Source organism: Elephas maximus, chromosome 1, assembly GCF_024166365.1.
Source record: "Elephas maximus indicus isolate mEleMax1 chromosome 1, mEleMax1 primary haplotype, whole genome shotgun sequence".
Taxonomy (NCBI): Eukaryota; Metazoa; Chordata; class Mammalia; order Proboscidea; family Elephantidae; genus Elephas; species Elephas maximus.
In genome coordinates this window covers 82,068,475-82,082,749 of record NC_064819.1, presented here as the reverse complement: position 1 = coordinate 82,082,749, position 14,275 = coordinate 82,068,475, and the positions used below count along the sequence as shown (strand labels likewise).

Below are 14,275 nucleotides of genomic sequence, written 5' to 3'. Positions count from 1 at the left end.
CAACACACAAGCCAGCACAGTACGACAAACTCACAGGTAGATAACTGACCATCTCAGGAATAGACTTGAGAAATTGTGGGATGACATCAAGGACATCATACCTGAAAAAAAGCGAGAGGTCATTAGAAAGACAAGAAAGAAAGAAAAGAGAAAAACGCATGTCAGAAGAGACTCTGAAACTTGTTCTTAAACATAGAGTAGCTGAAGCGAAAGGAAGAAATAATGAAGTAAAAGAGCTGAATAGAATATTTCAAAAGATGGTTGGAGAAGACAAAGTAAAGTATTATAATGAAATGTGCAGTGACCTGCAGTTAAAAAAAACAAAAGGGTAAAACATGCTTGGCATTTCTCAAGCTGAAAGAACTAAAGAAAAAACTCAAGGCTCGAGTTGCAATATTGGAGGATTCTATGGGGAAAATATTAAATGGTGTGGGAAGCATCAAATGAAGATGCAAAGGATACACAATCACTGCACTAAAAAATTGGTCAACATTCAACTATTTCAGGAGGTAGCATAAGATCAGGAATCGACAGTAGTGAAGGAAGAGATCCAAGTTGCACTGAAGGTGATGGCAAAAATCTAGACTCCTGGCACTGACAGAGTACCTATTGATATGTTTCAACAAATGGATGCAGCACTTGACATGCTCATTTGTAAGGAAATTTGTAAGACAGCTACCTGGCCAAATGAGTGGAAGATATTCAAATTTGTGCACATCTCAAAGAAAGATGATCCAATACAATGCAGAAATTTTTGAACTATGTCATTGATATAACATACAAGTCAAATTTCGCTGAAGATCATTCAAAAGCTGTTGCAGGTGTGCATCAACAGGGAATTGCCAGAGCTCAAGACAGATCATTACCGATGTCAGATGCATCTTGGCTGAAAGTAGAGAAGCCTAGAAAGATGTTTACCTGTGTTTCGTGCACTATGGAAAAGCATTTGACTGTGTGGATCATAACAAATTAATGATAACATTCTGAGGAATGGGAATTCCAGAACACTTAATTGTGCTCATGAGAAATCTGTACATAGAGAGACAGTCATTTGAACAGAACAGGGGGATACTGCGTGGCTTAAAGTCAAGAACAGCATGTGTCAGGCTTGTATCCATTCATCATACTTATTCAATCTATATGCCAAGAAAATAATACGAGAAGCTGGAACATATGAAGAAGAAAGCAGCATCCAGATTGGAGGTAGACTCATTAACAACCTGGAATAAGCAGATGACACAACCTTGCTTGCTGAAAGTGAAGAGGAATTGAAGCACTTACTGATGAAGATCAAAGACCACAGCCTTCAGTATGGATTGCACCTCAATATAAATCCAAAAACCAAACCCAGTGCCATTGAGTTAATTCCGAAGCCTAGCAACCCTATAGGACAGAGTAGAACTGCCCCGTAGAGTTTCCAAGGAGAGTCTGGCAGATTCGAACTGCCGACCCTTTGGTTAGCAGCCGTAGCACTTAACCACTACGCCACCAGGGCTTCCCACCTCAATATAAAAAAGAAAGCAAAAATCCTCACAACTGGAACAAAAGCAACATCATGATCAATGGGGAAAAGTTTGAAGTTGTCAAAGATTTCATTTTACTTGGATCCACAATCAACACCCATGGAAGCAGAAGTCAAGAAATCAAATATGCATTGCGTTGGGCAAATCTGTTGCAAAAGACCTCTTTAAAGCGTGCAAAAGCAACGATGTCACCTTGAGGACTAAGGTCCACCTGACCCAAGTCATGGTGTTTTCAATCTTCTCATGTGCATGTGAAAGCTGGACAATGAATAAGGAACACCAAGAAGAATTGATGCCTTTTTTTCTTTTCTTACAAAGTTTTTCAAGTCTGGGGTGGGGGCTTCTCTTTAAGAAGGAGCCCTGGTGGTACAGTGGTTAAGAGCACCAGTGTTAACCAAAAGGTCTGCAGTTCAAATCCAAATCCACCAGCAGCTTCCTGAAATTCTATGGGGCAGTTATACTCTGTTCTATAGGGTCGCTATGAGTTGGAATTGACACACAACAGCAATGGGCTTGGTTTGTTTGTTTTCCTTTAAGAAGAGGGGTTTTTCACAGTCATTTGTCATTTTTGTTATTTGCCTTCAAGTCGATTCTGACTCATAATGACCCTATGTACAACAAAACGAAACCCTGCCCAGATCTGTGCCATCCTGACAATCACTGTTATGCTTGAGTGCATTGTTGCAGCCACTGTGTCAATTAATCTCATTGACAGTCTTCCTCTTTTTTGCTGGCTCTCCACTTTTCCAAGCACGATGTCCTTCTCCAGGGACTAATCCATCCTGTTAAGAGGTCCAAAGTATGTGAGGCGAAGTCTCGTGATCCTTTTTCTAAGGAGCATTCTGGCTGTACTTTTTCAAAGACAAATTATTTTGTTTCTTCTGGCAGTCCGTGATATATTCAGTATACTTCGCCAACTCCATAATTCAAAGGTATCAATTCTTATTTGATCTTCCTTATTCATTGTCCAGCTTTCACATGCATATGAGGTAATTGAAAACACCATGGCTTGGGTCAGGTGCACCTTAATGCTCAAGGTGACAGCTGTGCTTTTAAACACTTTAAGGGGTCTTTTGCAGCAGATTTCCCCAATGCAATACATCTTTTGATTTCTTGGGTGTTGATTGTGGATCCAAGTAAAATGAAATCCTTGACAACTTCAATATTTTCTCCATTTTCATGATGTTGCTTATTGTTCCAGTTGTGAGGATTTTTGTTTTCTTTATGTTGAGGTGTAATCCATGACACTAGGGAATGGGTGAACCTTCCTCTCTGATACCTCAAATGCCTGGTCAGCTATATTTTGGAACCAAATGACATTGACAACTTTGCTAAGCACGAACAGGGAAGCATCCAAAGAGCACTGAAAATTGACGTGAGGAAGAATTCCAGCCACAATCAAACGTCTCGATAGTGATAGATCACCAATAATTTGTGCTGTTACTGACTGAATCACAGGAATAAACACTTGATGAAACAAGAGGGGACTCAAGCAGAATATTCCTCCATTCCAAGCGCAGCACTGGAAAATTCTACCAGCAATACGTGGCTCACTTGTCTTGTTTAGGCTCTGTACTCTGGGGTCCTTTCTGCGTCAGGTCGCTACTAACCTTCTTCTGTGCTTTTCCTCCCTCTTTTACAGTATTGGAGCGTCCAGCTTCGAAATGGTATAGATACCCCAGATGGAGTCCTTGATTCCCCTGGCAAGGCCCTGGAGAAATATTTTGACACCTCCAACCATCTCTTCACCGCCCAAACCATCAACCACACGGGGAGAGAGAAATGCCTCGAAATCTCTTACGAAGGCAGCTCTGTCAAGCGCGGGTTCGGCACGTTCAAGGCTGAGGGCCACAGAAGACCTAAAAAGCAAAACAAAACTAAAATAAACTAAAAACCGTCACAGTGGAGCAAACTAGGACTCGGAATGATCAGTGACCCATGCGCTTTCCAAGGAGCCACTCTTTACCAATACACCCCCAGCGCCCCAAATAGTCCGTAGTCGGCAGGATTCGAACCTGCGCGGGGAATCCCCAACGGATTTCTAGTCCATCGCCTTAACCACTCGGCCACGACTACGGCTGCCTTACCAAGGACTTGTTTTTCCCACATGGAATTGGACCTGTGCCCCTTGCAGCCAGTCCTGTAGCTGATCTGGTGGGGTGCTGGACATCATTAATTATAAGGAAAATGCAGATTAAAACACAATGAAATGATACTCCCCTCCACCAAAATTGCTGAAGATAAAAGAATTGAAAATATCAAGTGTTGCTGATGATATGGAACAACTGAAACTTTCCTACATTGCAGATGAGACTGTCAACTGACACATTCACACTTGTAGACTATTTAGAAATATTGCCTGAAACAAAATATATATAAGACCTATAACCCTAAAACTCCACAGCTGCATTTAGACCCGAGAAAAACGAAGGCTTATTTTCCTTGAACCCTATGTACAAAAATGTTCACAGCAGCATTAGTTGTTTTATATGTACATCAACAGCAAAATGAACAAAAAATTGTGATGTACAGTAGTAATACAATGGGATATGACAGCAATAAATTGGAACTACTGCTACTAGACACAATATGGATGTATCTAATAAAAATTATGTTGAGCAAAAGAGTCTATACTGAAATGAACACGTATGATTCCACCTATAGTATTTCAAAACACAGGAAAACAGTGGTAAAGGTCAGAAGATTGGAATTAATTGGGATAGATACAAATCCAATTTCAGCTTCTGAGAGCTGAAAAATTTCTTATCTTGGTCTGAATGTTGGCTATATGAGACATACATATGTAATAAGTCATTAAGCTGAATAAGTTGTATGCATTTTCCTCTTCATGAACCAAGCCTCAACTTAAAAAGAAGAAAGGATTTCTTTGGATATCGTCTCACCCCCAGTAGATCCTATCTCTTCGTTAGTGCTGTTCAAATTTTGGTCTGCAGATTGATGCCTTCTAAGAGCTGTGTTTTACCTGTCTGTGGGCTTTAGAAACTTCTGTATCAATTTGACTGTGCCAGAATATTGGACTCTTCCAATTAAATAAAGTAGAAACAATTTCAGGAATTGGGTGAGTGGAATGTGGAGCTGGCCACTTAATGATCAAGCAGTAGAACTCTGTTGCTGCTTATGATATTGTGAAATTTGTTGGACACCTAGAACCCAAGAGAAGATAAAAATCTGAGAAGTATTATTATTTACTTTTATAATTTATTGTTTCAAAGTGACCGTGATCTTAATCAAGTCTGCTTTCCATATTTATAATTTGCCATTATTGGCTAAAATAAAACAAATACACACAAAAAACAAACCCAAACCAGTCGATTAGAGGTGATTCTGATGAATGGCGACCCCTTGTGTGGCAGAGTAAAATTGTGCTCCATAGGGTTTGTAATGGCTGTTTTTTTTCTTCCCAGTGCTTCTGGGTGGATTTCAACATCCAGCTCTTGGGTTATCAGCCCAGTGAGTTAACCATTTACACCACCCAAGGACTCCTTTAGCTAAACACGGAAGTAAAATTATTATTATTTATTTGTAACTCTAATTTACATATGTGAATCAAGGCTAAGGAGGCTAGAGAAGCCAGAAGACAAGTAGTGTATGTGCCAGAGAGCTGTGGTCTAAAAACGGGCGTCAGGTGTGACTGAAAACAAAGAAGAGTATGCAAAATAAAGAAGAAGGTCTCCATTTGGTGACAGCTCATCGTTCAGAATCAGCCTCTCAGGAATGAATGAGGAAATCGCAGCAGCTGAAGACCATTTACAAAGTGAATTTTAGTAAAAGTCCTCCATGTGCCTGAACAGGTTCTCAAACCTCAGTCTCGGATGAGCGGAGTCAAGGCTTTCTGCCTTAACCACATTTTGGTTGTGACTGTAATTTCAGATATAAGTTTTTAAAATATTTCCTCCAAAAAATATTTTAGATTCTTTTACAGCTGCTTTCTGCCCGGCGTGAGGTCCAAGACTTCTCAGTTCTAGTGTTACCAGGTGGAAACCCCGGGTTCTTATTTGGCATGACTTTATTGGCCAGTAAATGAGAGACCGAGATGGGTGAACAAAAAGGCACCTTTATTTCTTTGTACAAGGAAATGGAGTCGGTCCGTGGTTACTGCTCCCAAGACTGCTCACCAAGTTTCATAAAAACTCAAGTGTTTGTGAAAATAGTCTAAGATTAAATACGAATAGGAACAAATGAATCCACCAAGGGCTTACAAGTAGGGAGTTCACACAAGTTTTGTCTGCAACATTCTTAATCATACTATGTAGGTGCAATGGGGTGTATATATAACTTCCAAGCGGAAAAAAAAAAAAAAGCAGGCTTCAAATTCAAAGCTGAGGGGGAAGGGGTGAAGTACAGCAAAGGAAATAATTTTCCAATACAACCCTGAAGGGGGGGACTCCAGGTAAAGAATACAGCACTGTGGGGGTTCTGTCTCACAAGCAAAACATTCATTTGCCTTCCCTTTGTGCCAGCTCTGCAGTTGGCCTGAAAAAGCCTCAGCCTATGCTGTGGAGAACTTACACTGGGCATACAGGGGAAAAAATCATCAACTGATAGGATTAAAAAGGGTATCAACTACACGTGAATCTCAATACAGAGATTAAAATGGGCATGCACGGGACTAGGAGTGTGCTGAACTACTGTGAAAACATTCTGGAGTGCACATGAGGAAAGAGAGAGGAGTATCAGCTAATGCAGAGTAAAGAGTGGGAGTGGGGTGAAATAAAGGAAGAGAAGGAGAAAAAGGGGAGAGAGGAAGAGGACAAGGAAAAGAGAAACAGGATTATCCCAGAAAAGGAATCAGTTCGTTTTGCTCAAGACTACCTTGCCTTTGAGAGTGATTCGTTGCTCTTTCCTTCTCGGGGTAGACAGGCTGAGCACTGTGGAGGGCTCAAGCAAGTTTGAATTTATTTATTTATTTTGTGATTCAGACTTCTTCACTATTGGTTTTGCCCTGGCAGCTGCAGGAATTTACGATTTCCATGCATGGATGTGGTGAGAGCAGTGTTGAGAGCAGAAGCAGGAGGGGCCTGGCAGCTTTGATATTAAGCACCGCTGAGACTGGGGAAGTTTACTAGGTCTTGCTTGAAATGCAAATAATAATAATAAAGAAAGTTCCCATTTGTTTGCTCCTTATATTCCTAACTCTTAAATGAAACCTCTTGAAACTCAACTTTTTTCTAAAGAAATTCTCTCTGGACCCTTTACTTTTCACATCCTGCTCTTAGCTCAAAAGAAGTTTAAAGAGGGGAACTGTGACCACAGAAAGCCAAAGACTATACAACTGCTCATGATTACATACTCAGCCACCTTTTCCTCAGTCTTAGTATAGGCACAGAGGCAATGAAGATTACCAAACCAAAACCAAACCCTATGCCACGGAGTCAATTCCGACTCAGAAACCCTGGTGGCTGGTGGTTAAGTGCTATGGCTGCTAACCAAAGGATCAGCAGCTTGAATCCGCCAGGCATTCCTGGGAAACTCTGTGGGGGCAGTTCTACTCTGCCCTATAGGGCCACTATGAGTATGAGTCAGTGAAGGTTAGTCCCTGGCAATCAGGTAGGTGACCTCAAAATTGGCTTAGGGATTACCTGTGACAGACTGGTAAAAAGCAGATAGTTACAGCTTTTGGAAAGAAGAGTAAAGGGGATAATGCATTATAAAAGAACTTCAGGACTCTTGGCTTCTCATCTCCTCTACCATAACCCATCCCCCCTTCTATGAAGAAACTAACCCTTTCCTCGCTTCAAGCCTACCTCTACAGGGTCCCCTAAAAGATTTTCTCCTAGTTTAGTTCAAAACACGAAAAGCATTTTAGTTCATATTTTATAGATTGCATGGTTGAATTCATGTTGATTCATTAAGATTGTTATTTTTATTCTCAGGATCAATAATTGAAAATATTTATAGGGAAATGCAGAATCATTCCACAAGGATTTGGCAACTGCCCTGAAACAATGTAGACCTTACCTGAGGTCTCTGGGTTAATGTGTCTGTGCTCCCCTCTTTTGACCCATGAGTGTTTAGGATTTGCGCTCTATTTCTTCTTTGGCAGCCTCCTCAAGAGTTCATAACAGATGGACAAAGACTTTGCTATGATCTTTGATGGCTTCCGCCTGCTCAATCTCCATGTCTCGATATCCGTGTCTGTGAATGAGAGGTTGACAAGACTTGGCAGCGAGTCTTTGCCTCCTCAGCCCAAACCTGGGTTAAACATCTACTTCTCAGTGTTTTAGAACATGCCAGAGAAGGATATGAGACAAAAAAATGGCTCTCTTCTTTTGCAGGAATTAATTCTCCTTTCCCTGACATTCTGTGAGAATCCTGTGTTCTCCATCCCAGAGAAGGAACATTGATTTTTCCCAAGCACAGAGCAGGTTTTTCTTCTTTCAGATTCTCGAGCCTCTTTGCATTCAGCTTTCCCACAAACCCTTTCAAGGGACCACTAAGTCTTTGAGTGGTGCAGACAGTGGCCCTTGTATCAGTGATTGTTGAGAGTGCTTGAAGAGGATGTATGGATATTAGAAATGACAACAAATAAATTTAAGTGAGCATCATCGTCTCAACTAGTTAGTTAATAAAGAAACACCAAGGCCAAAACAAGTCAACTTAGGAAAGAAGTAAGTTTCTGAGAGTAAGATTTTTGGGTTTTTTTTTTTTATTATTATTATTGCGAGAAAAGAAAAGTGGAGATACTGGGGTTTGAACCCAGGGCTTGTTGCATGTTAAGCACACGTTCTACCACACAACTGTAACTCCAGCAAGACCCTACCTACTGCATAGGAGTCTTCAGGACTGTTTTCAGAGTCTTTTAGGACTAAGTCAAGATAAATTCACTTTATGTTCAATTCAACTGGTTCCAAACTCCCGACGCTGTGCTCTCTCGGACACGAGCAAACCTAGAGAAGGATACCTTAGTGCTAAGAAGAAAGATATTGCTCCTGGTTGATGGTCTTCCACCAGATTGCCCGGAACCTGCTTCCATTCCATCACCTGGGTGAATTACAGGATAAACATTTTCCTGGACTGGTCTGAATATAATTTTCTGTATTCTTTTGACTCTTGGAAACATACCAATGTTTTAGGGAGGCAAATAAGTAAATAAAACTAACTCGTTTGTGAAAATACTCTAAAATTAAAATACAAATAGGAACAAATAAATCTAATGTATTTCAAAAGCATAACATATCCACATAGGAGAAAAAAGAGAGAACAGATTCAAGTAAAAGTTTTCCTTAGTGCTTTGTCCTCATTGTAAACAAGAATGGTAAGTAAATGTTAAACTCTATGTAGTAGTTTTTTTTTAATTTAAATAATGCTATGGGTGTAGCAATTCTGATATTATTTCGTGTAAATTTTAGGCTTGAGAAAATGAGTACACGTATTGAGGTTATTGGAAACCAGGGCTCTCACTGTGGGAGACAGAAGGAAAACACGAAATTGGAATGGGGGAAGGTAAAGCATTCCCTGTTGATGCTGGATGGGTATTCCTCCATTGCCATCAAATACATCCAACTCATGGATGGAGACCCCATGTGTTGCAGAGTTGAACTGCTCCATAAGTTTTCTTTGGCTGTAATATGTAAGGTGTGCCCTGTGGTTAGGGGCTGGACTGCTAACCAAAAGGTTGGCGGTTGAACTCACCTGCGCCTATGCGGGAGAAAGAAGGCGGTTGGTCGGCTCCGGGAAAGATTACAGCTGTGAGTCGTAACCTACTCCACCACGGTGGTTTTGGGTTTTTGGTTTAATCTTTGCGGATGACCAGGGGCACAATTGCACTTGAATGCTAACCCTGGGGGCTTAGTGGTTAAGATCAGTAGTTCGAATACACCAGGCTCTATTGGAAACTCCATAGGTCAATTCTACTCTCCTATGGACTCGCTTTTTTTTTTTTTTTTTTTTTTTTTTTTTATTGACTCGCTGGTGGCGTAGTGGTTAAGTGCTAGGACTGCTAACCAAAGGATCCGCAGTTCGAACCCGCCAGAAAGGATCCGCAGTTCAAACCCGCCAGGCGCTCCTTGGAAACTCTATGGGGCAGTTCTACTCTGCCCTATAGGGTCCCTATGAGTCGGAATCGACTCGACGGTAACCGGCTTGAGTCTGGGCTAACCTAAAGATTGGTGGTTTTACCGGAAGAAAAGTCACGGCCTTCTGCTTCTTTTAAGATTACGTGGAGTCAACATGAGTGAGAATCGCCTGGATAGCAACCAACAACAATTTTTAAGGAAGCAGATTTCCAGACCTTTTCGGAAGGGTAATCCATCGGGTAATGTGTTTAATAAGTATGAGTACGCAAAACATACTTGAAAAAGGAGAGAAGTGCAGAGCTGTTGGGAATTGTAAAAAGCAGATGAGTGTGCACGGTTTCAAGTCATCTCAAGGAAAGGATACTCTCCTCTTAAGCCACAACTCTCTCTTTTTTTCTATAGTTCTGCGTCGGATACTTGTGCTGTACAGTTCTATTAGACTCCAAAGCCTTGGAATACATTGTTTTTTAAGAATGCAGTTATGCAAAACCGAAGTGAGTTGCTGAAACCCGGGATCGAACCAGGGACCTTTAGACCTTCAGTCTAACGCTCTCCCAACTGAACTATTTCATCTATTTCAGCAACTTCTAAAGTTCTGTTTAAATCGTTGGTATAAAACATGATCATGGCTACTGTTTTTTCAAATATTTACTCTTAATTTGCTCTACATTATTACAAGATGACAAAGGGGAGGAATACGTAAAACGGGGCTATGCTTTTCTGCTTGGTAACCTCTGGCTCTTTCACGCCCCAAGCACTGCTCGGAAAACTAAGGGAATTTCAAACGAAATGATCGAGCCTGTTCTTTTTCTCTTTTTTCAGTCCTTTTTCTGAATTTGTCTTCCATGACTCTGGAAAAGGGAACAGAGGATTAGTGAGCCAGTTGATGGCGTGGCGGGCTTCTGGCTTCGAAATGAGAAAAACCTGAGCAAGCCAACTCTGATTCTCTATTTCCTTCCTTTTCTTTGTCTTCCTTGTGTTGGCACGGGCGCCCTGGGTGGTAAGGAGAAACACGGAGTAGAAACGGGGAAACATCTCAAGGCAATCCATCGGGTAATGTGTTTAATAAGTATGAGTACGCAAAACATACTTGAAAAAGGAGAGACGTGCAGAGCTGTTGGGAATTGTAAAAAGCAGATGAGTGTGCACGGTTTCAAGCCGTCTCAAGGAAAGTGTACTCTCCTCTTAAGCCACAACTCTCTCACGACAGAAGCTTCATGAAAATCCTCCTTGAAATATTAGCCATATTTCTAAGGGGTTTTGGTAAATTCAATAGATGATCAGATAGAAAATCTAATGTTTCAAATTTCACTATTTTTAAACCTCTAAACTGCACCAGGAAATAAGTAAAGAAATTGCAGACCAAAAACACCTTCTCTTCCTAGGACATTCCACCCCATTATCCCACTCCAAGTTTCCTACCCTAGTAAATTGCCCTGTCCATTTTTTTCTGCAACCACCAGGAAAGATGTAATGGAACTTTCTTTTGTTTTTTCCACTTCTCTCCCTATCCATTTTTTCTTTTTTTTCCTCATCTTACAAAGTTTTTCAAGCCACCTTCTCCTTAACAATAGGGAATTAACCACAGTCTAGAAGATTTCAATACTTATATTTGACAAAGAACCCTTATGTAGACTATTTGAAGAACTCCTATGAAACACTAAGAAAAAAAGACTGAAAATAAATGAGAAATAGCAAAGACTAAACATATACTTCACTAAAAAAATACATAAACACAATTATTAAATACAATGAAATAATACTACCTTTCACCAAGTGTCTCTGACAATCCTGAACTGAAACTTTAATAGATTGCTGACGAGACTGTCAACTGGTATATCCACTTTGGTACACTATTTGCAAATCTTGCCTCAAATAAAATATACATACAACCTACAACCCAGCAAGTTCACAGCTGCAGTTAGACCCTAGGAAAATGCATGCTATTGCCCTTGAAAAACATGTACAAGAATGTTCATAGCAGCATTGTCCGTTTGAATTGTATAGTAAGAGTAAAACGAATGAAAAAGGTCTGATTCCAGTATTCACACAATGGAATATGACAAAGCAATAAGAAAGAAATACTGCTACTAGAAACAGTATGGGTACATCTAATAAAAAACATATTGAGTGAAAGAACCCATACTAAAATGAACATGTGCTATATGATTTTATTTCTTATTTTTCAAAGCACAGGAAAAAGTAATTTATGCTAGTAGAGGTCAGAAAATTAGAATTGATTGGGATGAGGTACAAAGGAGCTCCTGGGAGGTGAAAATTTCTTTATCTTGGTCTGGATGTTGGTTCCATGGTGTATATATATGTATTATTCATTGAACTGCATTTCACTCTATGTGATTCTAGCCTCAATTTAAATTAAGAGATGACACATGGGACATTCACACTTCAGATATAAAATTACAAACCTAGAGTATCTTCCACTCATCTAATTGTTTTTCAGTAGTACATGATCTTAGTACTCCTACCAACTTCTTTAATTTTCCCACTTTCTGTTTATACCCACTTCCCCCAACCCTGCAATGGTTTATCCCTGTGACCTTCTCCAGTGAATTGCCTTGGTTTGGAGATTATGCCACCATTCCATTCCCAGTAACACTCAATGACTGACTGAAGGGGATGGAAGGTGCAAAAGTCCAAACCCCTTGACTCAAGGACAATTCTGTCATGGGGTTTATACCCCAGTTCCCCTGTCACATAAAAACAAACAAACCCATTGCCCTACAGTTGATTCCGACTCATAGCTACATGGGTCAGGCCAAATCCAGACTTCACCCAAGGACATATTAATGCTTGGCTACTTTCCCTTTCCCATCCTAAAGGCAACCCCCTCAGTAAATCACATACCCCTCAATACCTATCTCACACTCCTAATATTCCTCAGGCATGAAAGGGTCTGATGAAACTGCTCAGCTGCAAACACATGCTTTCTATTTCATAAAAATGGAAAGACGACTCTGAAAGGATGACTCCGATGGCAGAGCCATGAAAACACAGAGCATTCATTCCAGGCCTTGAAAGCTAACGTTGTTTTCCTGGCTGGATTTAGACATTACTTGGGACCAGTGACTGTTTTTTTTTTCTTTCAATTTCATCCCTTTTTTAAATTGGAATGTCTGTAACTATTATCTTATACCTGTTCTGCCATTGTATTTTGGGGAGCAGATAAGTTGTTTCTTGAATTTTACAGATTCACAGATACAGGGGAATTTTATCTCAGGATGGATTATACCCAGAGCTTCATCCAGACCTAATTTAGACAATTGAAATGAAAAGACTGGGGACTTTTCAGCTGAAGAGATTTTGATGACATTTTGGACTTTGAGTTGACGCTGTAATGGGATTGAGATTTGGGGAGGTATTGGGATGAAATGAATGATTTGCATGTGGGTCAGATGTGAATATTTGGAGATCAGAGGGCAGCCTCTGATAGGTGTAATAATGCCCCAGCAAAGACATCCATGTAGTAATATCCAAAAGCTGTGTGTATGTTACCTTACGTGGCAAAAGGGACTTTGCAGATTTGATTAAGTTAAGGATGTTGCCATGGGAAAATGAATCTGGATTTTCTGGGCGGACCCAATATAATCACGAGGTCCTTTTAAGAGGAAGACAGGAGGGCCAGAGTCAGAAAAGGAAATGAGACAACTGAAGCAGAGGTCAGAATGATGCAGCCATGAGCCAAGAATGTGGGTGGCCTCTGGAAGCCAGAAAAGTCAAGGAATGAATTCTCCACCAGTGTCTCCAGAAAGAAAGCAACTCTGCCAACATCTTCAGTTTAGACCTATAGGACCGGGGACAGATTACCCAATAAGCATGTGCTTAGGGCATCAACAAAACAAAACAGGGACCCATAGATGCCAAGCAGACAAGATACGAGGAAAAGCAAGCACCATGCTCGAAGGGAACTGACAGGGTGTTAAATTATATTGATTTTATTTTATAAATTTTACATACAATAACAGTTATATTTTCCTTTTCATTTCAGACAGATCAGGTATAGCCTCACATTTAGTTCTCTCTTGTAGATCATGTGAGAACATGCCAGCAGCACTATAGTCATGTGACTCATGATATATCTGGTCCTGCACAAAGCGAGCCAAAATGCATCTTCAACAAGCCAAAATGCATCTTCAAATTGAGCATACCCTTGTATTTGTATCATGCTTTTCGCCATCATTCTTATCCCTGTTCAGGTATCAACAGTAGTACAATGAAATGTGAAGATGCAATATCAAAGTACAAAAAGTCAGTGGGCAAGTTTTTAGGTGTTATTTCAAGACAAAAACACTTGTGGAGATATGCAAAGAGCCCACCAACAAACATTGTACACAAATGAATGAAATTATTTTTGACTACCTTGTAAGTACTATTTCTTTTGACTATCTCAGACCTGAAGAACAAAATTACACATTGTTAACTAAATTTTTATTGATTTTCAAATATTAATTTTAGTGTGAACATTCAAATTTTAATGTAAATTTTATTTTATAAATTTTACTTCTTTTATCAATTTTATTTATTTTCAATTATTCAAATTTATTTGCTATGGTACAAGCAAGTTAAAAAAATTAAATTCAAACTAAGTGGATTGCAAAAATGAAAGCTCACAGAAGATAAAAAGAAAAAAGATTTGTGAATTCCTAAAGACAATTCCAAGATCAACTTCCTTTTTAAAACATAATGAATCAGAAGAGA

General features: G+C 39.9%; 2 non-coding genes and 1 pseudogene across 2 annotated transcripts; all 3 read right to left on the bottom strand.

The window, feature by feature from the left end:
* Window positions 1–2,745: 2,745 nt before the first annotated feature.
* On the bottom strand, window positions 2,746–3,270 carry LOC126062308 (etoposide-induced protein 2.4-like; annotated as a pseudogene).
* Window positions 3,271–3,517: 247 nt separating this feature from the next.
* On the bottom strand, window positions 3,518–3,599 carry TRNAS-AGA (transfer RNA serine (anticodon AGA)). Its single transcript has one exon. It is a non-coding gene; the product is annotated as a tRNA-Ser (tRNA).
* Window positions 3,600–10,059: 6,460 nt separating this feature from the next.
* TRNAF-GAA (transfer RNA phenylalanine (anticodon GAA)) lies at window positions 10,060–10,132 on the bottom strand. The gene has a single exon. It is a non-coding gene; the product is annotated as a tRNA-Phe (tRNA).
* Window positions 10,133–14,275: the final 4,143 nt, after the last annotated feature.